This window comes from Arachis duranensis, chromosome 7 (assembly GCF_000817695.3).
Source record: "Arachis duranensis cultivar V14167 chromosome 7, aradu.V14167.gnm2.J7QH, whole genome shotgun sequence".
Lineage (NCBI taxonomy): Eukaryota > Viridiplantae > Streptophyta > Magnoliopsida > Fabales > Fabaceae > Arachis > Arachis duranensis.
This window is the reverse complement of record NC_029778.3, coordinates 24,414,358-24,424,448: the sequence shown is the minus strand read 5'-3', so window position 1 is coordinate 24,424,448 and position 10,091 is coordinate 24,414,358. Positions and strand designations below refer to the sequence as shown.

Here is a 10,091-nt window from a genome sequence, read left to right as displayed (position 1 = left end):
TAAACCTTGTCTGTGGTATTCTGAGTAGGATTCTGGGATTGAATGACTGTGACGAGCTTCAAACTCCTGAAGGCTGGGCGTTAGTGACAAACGCAAAAGAATCAATGGATTCTATTCCAACCTGATTGAGAACCGACAGATGATTAGCCGTGCTGTGACAGAGTATAGGAACGTTTTCACTGAGAGGATGGGAAGTAGCCACTGACAATGGTGATACCCTACATAGAGCTTGCCATGGAAGGGACTTTGCGTGTGGGAAGGGGATTTCAAGGAAGAGTTGAAGTTTAGAGGACAAAGCATCTCCAAAACTCCAACATATTTCTCATTACTGCACAACAAGTAACGCTTTTATTCTCTTTTATTTTTCCAATCTAATAATTCCAACTGATAATTTTAATTAATATCCTGACTAAGAATAATAAAATAAACATAGCTTGATTCAAACCAATAATCTCCGTGGGATCGACCCCTTACTCACGTAAGGTATTACTTGGACGACCCAGTGCACTTGCTGGTTAGTTGTGCGAAGCTGTGTTAAATAGTCCATTAATATTGGCCACACAATTTCGTGCACCAATTATACATCAAGGAGATAGTGAGGTTGCATGGTGTGCCATCAAGCATAGTATCAGACCGTGATCCCCGATTCACATCAAGGTTTTGGGGAGCTTTCAAAAGAGCTTTCGGTACGAAGCTATGTCTTAGTACGGCGTATCATCCACAAACAGATGGACAATCGGAAAGGACTATTCAAATGTTGGAAGATATGCTGAGAGCATGTGTGTTGGATCAACCCGGGAGTTGGGATCGTTACATGCCATTGGTGGAGTTCGCATATAACAACAGCTTTCATGCAAGCATTGGGATGGCTCCGTATGAGGCTTTGTATGAACGAAAGTGTCAGTCTCCACTTTGTTGGTATGAATTTGGAGAAGTAAGTGTTTTGGGTCCAGATTTGATAGCAGAGACTACTGAGAACATTAAGAAGATTCGTGCAAGGATTTTAACTACCCAAAGTCGACAGAAGAGTTATGCGGATCAGAGAAGGAAACCCTTAGAGTTTGAAGTGGGAGAACATGTATTCCTTAGGGTTACACCGACAACTGGGATTGGAAGAGCAATCAAGACCAAGAAGTTGAACCCAAGATATATAGGACCGTTTGAGGTTTTGAAGAGATTCGGGCCGGTGGCGTATCAAGTAGCTTTGCCACCTCATCTGTCTAACTTGCATGACGTATTCCACGTGTCACAGCTCCGTAAATACACGTCGGATGTGACTCATGTGTTGGAGCCTGAATCGGTCAAGTTGAAAGAGAACTTGACTCTCCAAGTGACACCAGTGAGGATCGATGACACTAGTGTGAAGAAGCTGCGAGGAAAGGATGTCCCATTGGTTAAAGTTGCTTGGGAGCGAGCAGGAGTAGAAGAGCACACTTGGGAATTCGAGTCTGAGATGCGAAAGGATTATCCCGAGCTTTTCTCAGGTAGTTCAAATTTTAAGGGCAAAATTTCTTATTTGGTAGGGAGAATGTAAGAACCGTAACTAATCAACCGGTTAATTAAGTGAACTAATTGCCCAAATTAGATTTCAAAAGGTTAGAGAGAGAATTTGAGGATTTAAAGGTGATTTTTGGACTCAGTGGGTCTTTCTGAGTCAGAAAATGTGCTTTCTACGAAAAACCGTAAAAAATTACAAACCGACAGTTGAACCGGTTCAAGTCTGCCCAGTACCGCACAATAATAAGTGAAAACCATCAAAAACCTTAGAAAAATATTAGGAATAGAAAACCGGGCATTTATTTTAAAGGTTTGGCCCGAAGTTAGGCCAAACGGGCTAAAAACGCTAACGGGTTGGACCGGACCCAAGTTGGGCCCAAGCTCAACATATAAATACACTTAAATGAACCCATTTCAGCCACTTTCACCCTCATAACCTAAACACAACAGCAGCTGAAGTGAGGAGAGAGGTGAGAGCTTTCCACCATTGTTACTATTCACTTCAAACTTCCCAAGCTCATATCTTGAGCTACGGAGCTCCGATCGCCGCACCGTTTGCGGCTACGCGTTCCTTGTGAAGAGCCCTACAAAACCCACCCAAGAAACCCTCAAGGTAATCACGAAATCCTTCCAGTTATTCTCTTCAAAATTTCGGGTTTTATTAGAGTTTTGGGTTAAATGGGTTTTTGTGATTTTGGATGTTTAGGTTTGCTCTAATCCTTGCTTAGCTTTGGATTTGTGTTGTCAAATCTGTTGGAAAAGGTAAGAGCTCTTAAACCCTTGTGAGATTATGCTTATGTTGAACCCTAGGTTGATTTGTGGTGATTTATATGTATATAGTTTGATTATTGTGGCTTTGGGAGCTTTTGGAACTTATTTGTGCTTGTTGGAGTGGATTTGAAAGCTTGGATTGTGGTTGGAAGCTTGTTGGTGCTCATTTTGAGTTTGGGTGCATAAAGGGAATCGGCCAAGGTATGGTTTCGGTTTCCTCTATGTAGTATATAATATTCATGGACACATAGGCTAGTGACCAATAGGATAGGTTGAACAAAAATGATGGTTGGTGTGCTAAATGTTGAGTTGATTGTGATGAATTATAATGATATAATGATGTTGAATGATTGTATGGATTGGGAGTTGGTTCTTATGATGATTGAAGTGTTATGATTTATGAAATGGTGGGTTTGATGGTGATTTTGATCATAAGTGTTATGTAGTTGATGTTGGAATTGAGAATAACGAAATGAGAAGGAAAATGTGGTGAGGTTGATGTATTATGCTATAATAGGTACACTTTGATGAAAAATGGAGCTTTGGATGGTTTGGTATGATTTGGTATGGGTATGGTGAGATAGGGCGGTAATTGTGAAGTTTGGAAAAATTGAGTTTTTGGTGAACTTTGTTCGATCAGAACTTTTGCCTCAGTTTTCGAAATTGATTGAAAATTATTTAGAATTAAAGATCTTTGAAAACTCTTTGAATCAGTATAAAGTTTGTGAAAATTGGAATTTTGTAGAGGAAGTTAAGATCATTCAAAGTTGGTGTTAAAAATCTGAAATTTTGCAAAGTTGTAGAGTTTCATGATTTCTGAATTGTGCGGGTGCACACGTCTTGTTTCTCAAAAATTTATTTGTTTTCAACTATTTTGCCTTCCCAACAAGGTTGTAAGCTTCTATAACACCATTCTAAGACGTTTGGGCCTAGTTTTGAGTATTAGAACATGGGATATAAAATTAAGGGCTCTAATACATGATTTTAAGATAAAATTAGAAAACGGAGGCCTAGGTTTCTGGCGTGCTGAGAATGGTTTGACGTTAGATGAAGGGTATTTGGTATATGAGATAAGGAATGATGGATTTATGTATACTAAAAATGCTTTTGAAAACCACTGGAATAATATTTTTACATGATATTTTGAGACGATATGCGCCTGGCAGGGACGGTGGTTAATCCCGCCTGTCGAGGTAGCGGCGGTGGCGTAAGAACGGTGGTTAATCCCGCTTACGTTGAGATGTGAGATCTGAGGCAAGAATATCCCGCTCACATCCCTTTGGATCTATAGGGCGAGCAGGCGCCGGTACCTGGACAGTGATCCGGGCACTAATTCTCGGGGATTCCCATATGAGAAATCCGAAGGGCGACGTCTCCATGGAGATGTGTCGGGTTGGCAGTTGAACCGACAATGTGATATCACAGCCAGTAGGGCAGGCATTCATCATATGCATTTCCTATCTGCTTATATGTTTTGTCTACTTGTAATGGTTTGCCTAATTGAATAACATGCTTACTTGCTATCTGAATTAATTGCCATATATGCTACTACTTGTGCTGTACTTGCTTTGAACATTATCTGTGTTTTCTACTGGGATTGAGGAGGTTCGGAAGGCGGTGGCGATGGGATCGCATGGAGGATCGGTTGGTGAAGGCTGTGGGACAGCGGTGTTTAGTTAGAATACAAATCCCTTAAGATAGATAACCTGGTTTATTTAAGTCAAGTTGGTATATTATGCTTAAATGTTTTAGAATGCTTTAAGTTAAATCTTGTGATGGATATGAAGCATAGGATTGCCTTTGGCATCCCGGGGTCTTATATCCTATATCACTGGGAACTGTTACCATACTGAGAACCTCCGGTTCTCATACCATATTGTTGTTGTATTTTTCAGATGCAGGTCGCAACCCACCTCGGTAAGAATATCCCGCTCACATCCCTTTGGATCTATAGGGCGAGCAGGCGCCGGTACCTGGACAGTGATCCGGGCACTAATTGAGACGCTATGTACCCAGCAGGGTCGGTGGTTAATCCCGCCTGTCGAGGTAGCGGCGGCGGCGTAAGGACAGTGGTTAATCCCGCTTATGTTGAGATGTGAGATCTGAGGCATGAGTATCCCGCTCGCATCCCTTCGGATCTATAGAGCGTGTAGGCGCCGGTACCTGGACAATGATCCGGGCACTATATCTCGGGGGTTCCCATATGAGAAATCCGAAGGGCGACGTCTCCATGGAGATGTGTCGGGTTGGCAGTTGAACCGACAATGTGATATCACAGCCAGTAGGGCAGGCATTTATCATATGCCTTTCCTATCTGCTTATATGCTTTGTCTACTTGTAATGGTTTGCCTAACTGAATAACATGCTTACTTGCTATGTGAGTTAATTGTCATATATGCTACTACTTGTGCTTTACTTGCTTTGAACATTATTTGTGTTTTCTGCTGGGATTGAGGAGGTTCGGAAGGCGGTGGCGATGGGATTGCATGGAGGATCGGTTGGTGAAGGCAGTGGGACAGCGGTGTTTGGTTAGAGTAGAAATCCCCTAAGATGGATTACTTGGTTTATTTAAGTCAATGTTGATATATTATGCTTATCTGTTTCAGAATGCTTAAGTAATGAAATCTTGTGATTGATATGGAGCTTAGGATTGCCTTTGGCATCCCGAGGTCTTATGTCCTACATCACTGGGCACTGTTACTATATTGAGAACCTCCTATTCTCATACCATATTGTTGTTGTATTTTTCAGATGCAGGTCGCAACCCACCTCGGTGAGTTGCTTCGATTGGTGACAGGAGCGGAGAATCTTGGATCATTTTGGAGTTCTTTTTGGTTTATTTTGTTTATACATCTCTCCTTTTGTACTTTGTTTTTCCTAGAGGCATGTATTTGAGAGAACAAAACTTGTATAAGTTGTTTTCACTGTATGGTTTTGTATATCAGTATAAGGCTTGCCGGCTTAAACTCCGCGAGTCGTGACTAGTTCCTTATGATGTTATATACTTATCTTTTGTTATATCTTGTCTGCTGTCGTAATCTCTGATTAACCTTAGCTTTACGACGCGAGGTAAGGCTTAGGCTAATTAGGGTGTTACAGTCGACGCAAGACACAGAGGAGATCATTGGTCAAATGTATACCGTATCACCTTTAGAAGGAGAAAAATTCTGTTTGCGTATTCTGTTATCTAATGTTAGAGGACCAATCAGTTGGGATGACTTGCTAACAGTGAATGGGGTCCAATATTCATCCTTCAAGCAATTTGCTCAACACCGAGGATTGCTAGAGAATGACAATAGCGTCCGTGCGTGTTTGGTTGAGGCTTCTATTTTACGATTGCCATGTGCTTTATGAAGGTTGTTTGCAACCATCTTAATATTTTGTGAGCCTAAATATGTAAGAAGCTTATGGGATGAATTTTTTTCATATATAGTGAATGATTATCCGTCAACCAGCACTACAACAGCCTTAGTGTTCACAAATCGGCTACTCAGGGATATAAATGATATACTCCTTTAGCATGAAAAATAGATTACACAATACAATTTTCCAGCTCTAACTCATGAAAATGACAATGAAAACTCGATACCCAGAGTTATCCAAGAAGAACTGTCGGTCGAAGTACCCTGGGAAGACCTGTGTTCCATAGAAAGATTGAACAATGACCAATCTAAAGCTTTCAAGTGCATTATGAATACAATTGATCGAAGAGAAAGTGGAGTGTTCTTTGTTGATAGGCCACGAGGAGCAGGCAAAATATTTCTTTACAGTGCTATAATTGCAGAATTGAGAAATAAGGGTCATATTGTGTTGGTAACTGCATCATCAGGAATAGCTGCAACATTATTGCCTGGGGATCGAGCAACTCATTCTAAGTTTAAGATCCCAATTAATGCAGAACCATCATACAGTTGCAACATAAGCAAACAGTCAGATCGTGCAAAGCTGATTAGACAAACAATGGCAATCATCTGGGATGAAGTACCAATGGCAAATAAAGAATCAGTGCAATCATTAGACCACACTTTGAGAGACATATTAGGAAACGATTTGCCATTTTGAGGAAAAGTTATGGTGATAGGAGGAGATTTCCGCCAAGTACTACCTGTCATACCGAAAGGTAGTAAGTCACGAATGATTTCAGCTTCTATAGTTAAGTCTCATTTGTGGGCTTCCACTAAAATTCTCCATTTGCGACAAAATTTGCGATCTTCTAATAATCACGTTTTTGCTGAGTATCATATGCGAATTGGTGATGGAATTGAGCCCACCATACATGAAGACTTTGTACGGATACAAGAAAATATGGCAATTCCGTGGGAGGGTGAAACATCGTTACACAAGTTAATAGAAGAAATATTTCCAAACTTATAATCTCATGGGTGGGACGCATCTTACATGGTAGAAAGGGAAATATTGACGCCAAAAAATCATGATGTGCAATAGCTTAATGATATAATTATCAACCAGTTTTCAGGAGAAGAACAAAATTTAGTCTCATTTGATGAGGTAAAAGGAGATGCTAATAATTTATATCAACAAGAATACCTTAACTCAGTTTCTACAGGCGAGTTGCCACCTCATATGTTGAAGGTAAAAAAAAGGGCACCTTTGATGTTATTGAGAAACATAGACCCTAAGGCTGGCTTATGCAATGGTACAAGGTTACTGTGTTATGAACTTTTCAAAACATGTTGGATGTAGAAATTTTAACCGGCCATCACTGTGCAAGAAGAGCTTTCTTGCCTCGAATAAAACACAACCACGGAGAATTCAGGACTTCCTTTTATACTTATCTTGAAGCAATTTCCTGTAAGGTTGAGTTTTGCAAAAACAATAAATAAATCACAAGGACAAACCATTCCTAAAGTAGGGATCTATCTCCCTAAACATGTGTTTAGCCATGGCCAATTATATGTTGCTCTGTCTCGAAGTATTTCTCAGTCAACAACAAAAATTTTAGTCAAAGAAGGAAAAATAGATGGAACAAGTGGAGAATTTACCAGAAATGTAGTTTTTAAAGAAATATTATTACCTTCACCACAGGTAATTTATGTTCTTAGTAAGTGTGTGTAGTTACTTCTTAGTACAATTCAGTCTACATACGGCTCCAACAATATACAAGGTAATGCAATTATCATAATCAGAATGTTATTGATATGCCTATTATCTATCCCCTTCTATGTTCTTCTTTTACTATTAAATAAAGGGAAAAAGTATATGCCTAAAATATTAAAAGGTTACTCTGAGATTGTAACGGAGATTATGTTTCCCATGTTGAATAAAGTTACAAAAAATAATTTTAAACCAATGATAATAAATTAAACATTTTTCCTATATTCCAGCAACAAACTCACAGGAGCGGAACCAACTGATGTTAGTAAAGAACAACATTGCAGGTACCTATCATTAGATTAAGAAACCGCACAAAATAGAGATAATATTGGATAATTATATATTTGAATGCTCTACAAAGGGTTTAATGGGTTCTTTTGTTATGCATGTGTAGGAAATCCAATCTCAAATAAAAAATTTCAATTTTACATGTTTTATTTTTTTATTGTTAAATTGTCGTTCAAATATAACGAAATTTGTATTAGCATATGGTATATATTATTGATTTCTAAATTTTGTAGTTCTTCAAGGCTCAAAAATTTATTAATAAGGAGATGTATGAGGAATCGCTAAAGATTTTTACTCGGTACAAATTCGAAAATTACTTTAGGCTTATCTTAACGTTTTTACTTATAGTTTGATCTATAATTTCCAAAAAAAAGACATAATTATTTTTCTTCTTTACACTTTTTGCAGGCAAACAAAGATTCTTCAAATACAGATCCGTACTTTGGCTTACCACTTAAAAAAAAGTCCCTAAACAAAGAAAAAAATAATTAATTATTGTAGAGGGTTGGAAATAATTAATTACATATACTTCGCACTACCACCGTGGTGTAGGTTTTAAAAAATAAAAGGTTACACATGCTACTGAACAAATTATATACAATTTAGAAACTTTTTTCATAATTTGTGGTTTTAATCAGGAATACATAATTGAGATTTACCTAGAAGATACATCACAAACAGCATCTTGTGCGGTGATGATTTCATTCTGCGTGGTTTTCTTTTCCATCTCTTTCTTTTGTGTTGGATTTAATCTTAAAAAAAACACATGAATAATGTCAGATTCAGTTTTAAATAAGTTAACAATCAGTTAAAATTTTTTAAATAATTGCTAACACGTAGACATAAAAAAGGTATGGTATGGAAGGAATAAATGTAAAAAAAATTAAAATAAAATAAAATTAGTCACCAAAAAAATTATTAAAAAAATGACGTTACGAACCTCTTTGAACTACTCCTAGTTGCACAACCAGTCATGGTGCTACGTTATTCGTAACGTGAGTGCTGAAAAGGGTGGATAACAGAAAAAGATAAAACAAGTTAATGGGAAGGTTGAATAGTACCGACATTACTCTAACAGTTATTTATAATGTTTTCCATACTCGTTTGAAATTTAAAAAGTAATACTCTCTAAACAATAGGAGGTTTAAGTTAGATTTTTTTTAAAATTAATTTGACCACACATGCAAAATTTGTTTCAAGATTTTTTGGTGGCCTTTAACAATATTCAAATTAAAGTTACTTTTTGCACAAGGTGGCAAACCATTAAAATTTCAATTTAAAAATGTTGCCTTTCTTTCAAATTTTAATTTAAATTTTAAATATAATTTAGATGAATTAACTGATTAATTTCACCGTAAATTAAAATCTAAATTGATCATTTAATAAAAAAAGTTAAACATCCGTTTTTTATAATTTTTATCCTTTCTGAAAAATATATTCTATTAATTAACAAACGACTTAATTGCAATATTATTATTATGTTTACAGATTACTGAACCTTTATAATGAATTCTATTTTGTAACTTTTTTTTTCTATTTATCCAATTTGTTCAAATCCTGTACTTGTTATTACTTAAAAAAAACACTGTTGAAAAACAAAAGTGTATACTATATTTAGAAGAGCATGATAACTCTAAGTACTTTTGAACACATGGCTGAATGCAAGTGGCATTCAAACTAAATTAGAAAAGCATTATAGCTTCAACTGCTTCATAAAATGTTTTTAATGAAATAATTTAATGTCAACTAATTTTAGCTGAATGAACTGAATTAATTATTTTAAAATTTTAAAACAACGATTAAGTTATTATTTGATAACAATAGAAATTGATATATTTAATTTTTAGCATGAATATTTTTGGCATGAGTATTTAATTTTTTTTTTGTTTTTTGTTAATATTTTCTGTTGTTGGTAGAACAAACAAAGACCCTTGGATCATAACTAACTAATAGGAGTTAGAAAAAATTGTAGCATATATACATTTACTTAAGAAAATAAAAAAATTTAACCCAATCTTATCTTCAAGGAACCCAAAAAAATAAGAAAGCAGGAGTTAGAGAGCACGGACGGCGAGCGAGATCGACGGACGGGCGACGGCAGTGGCTCGAAAAGAGGCTAGGGTTGGAGAAGGAGTGGCTGAAATCAATAAATCATTCACAAAGTTAAAAATAGCAACATCAGCACAGCCAAATATCAATTAATCAACCATAATTCCATAGCTAAAATCAATAAGGCAACACACAACCATAATTTGGAGGTTTCACACGTTGGATCGGATCGTTTTATTCGCCGGTTCCCGATTAAACAGAAAATAATGTAACAGAAAATAAATCGTAGCTTTAAAAAATAATCAACATACTTTTACCAAACTGCAATATTTGAATAAGATATTTTTAAATAAATTTTAAAAAAACTATCA

At 36.7% G+C, this 10,091-nt stretch overlaps 1 long non-coding RNA gene and 1 pseudogene across 2 annotated transcripts; both read left to right on the top strand.

The window, feature by feature from the left end:
• The first annotated feature begins 1,935 nt into the window (after nt 1-1,935).
• On the top strand, nt 1,936-5,213 carry LOC127740588 (uncharacterized). Of its 2 annotated transcripts, none has more exons than XR_008001167.1 (4): nt 1,936-2,110; nt 2,204-2,259; nt 2,338-2,469; nt 5,020-5,213. It is a non-coding gene; the product is annotated as an uncharacterized LOC127740588 (long non-coding RNA). The 2 variants fall into 2 exon arrangements; XR_008001168.1 differs by lacking the exon at nt 5,020-5,213 and adding an exon at nt 4,164-4,186.
• A 187-nt stretch (nt 5,214-5,400) lies between these two features.
• LOC107458494 (uncharacterized) lies at nt 5,401-8,323 on the top strand (annotated as a pseudogene).
• The last annotated feature ends 1,768 nt before the right edge of the window (nt 8,324-10,091 follow it).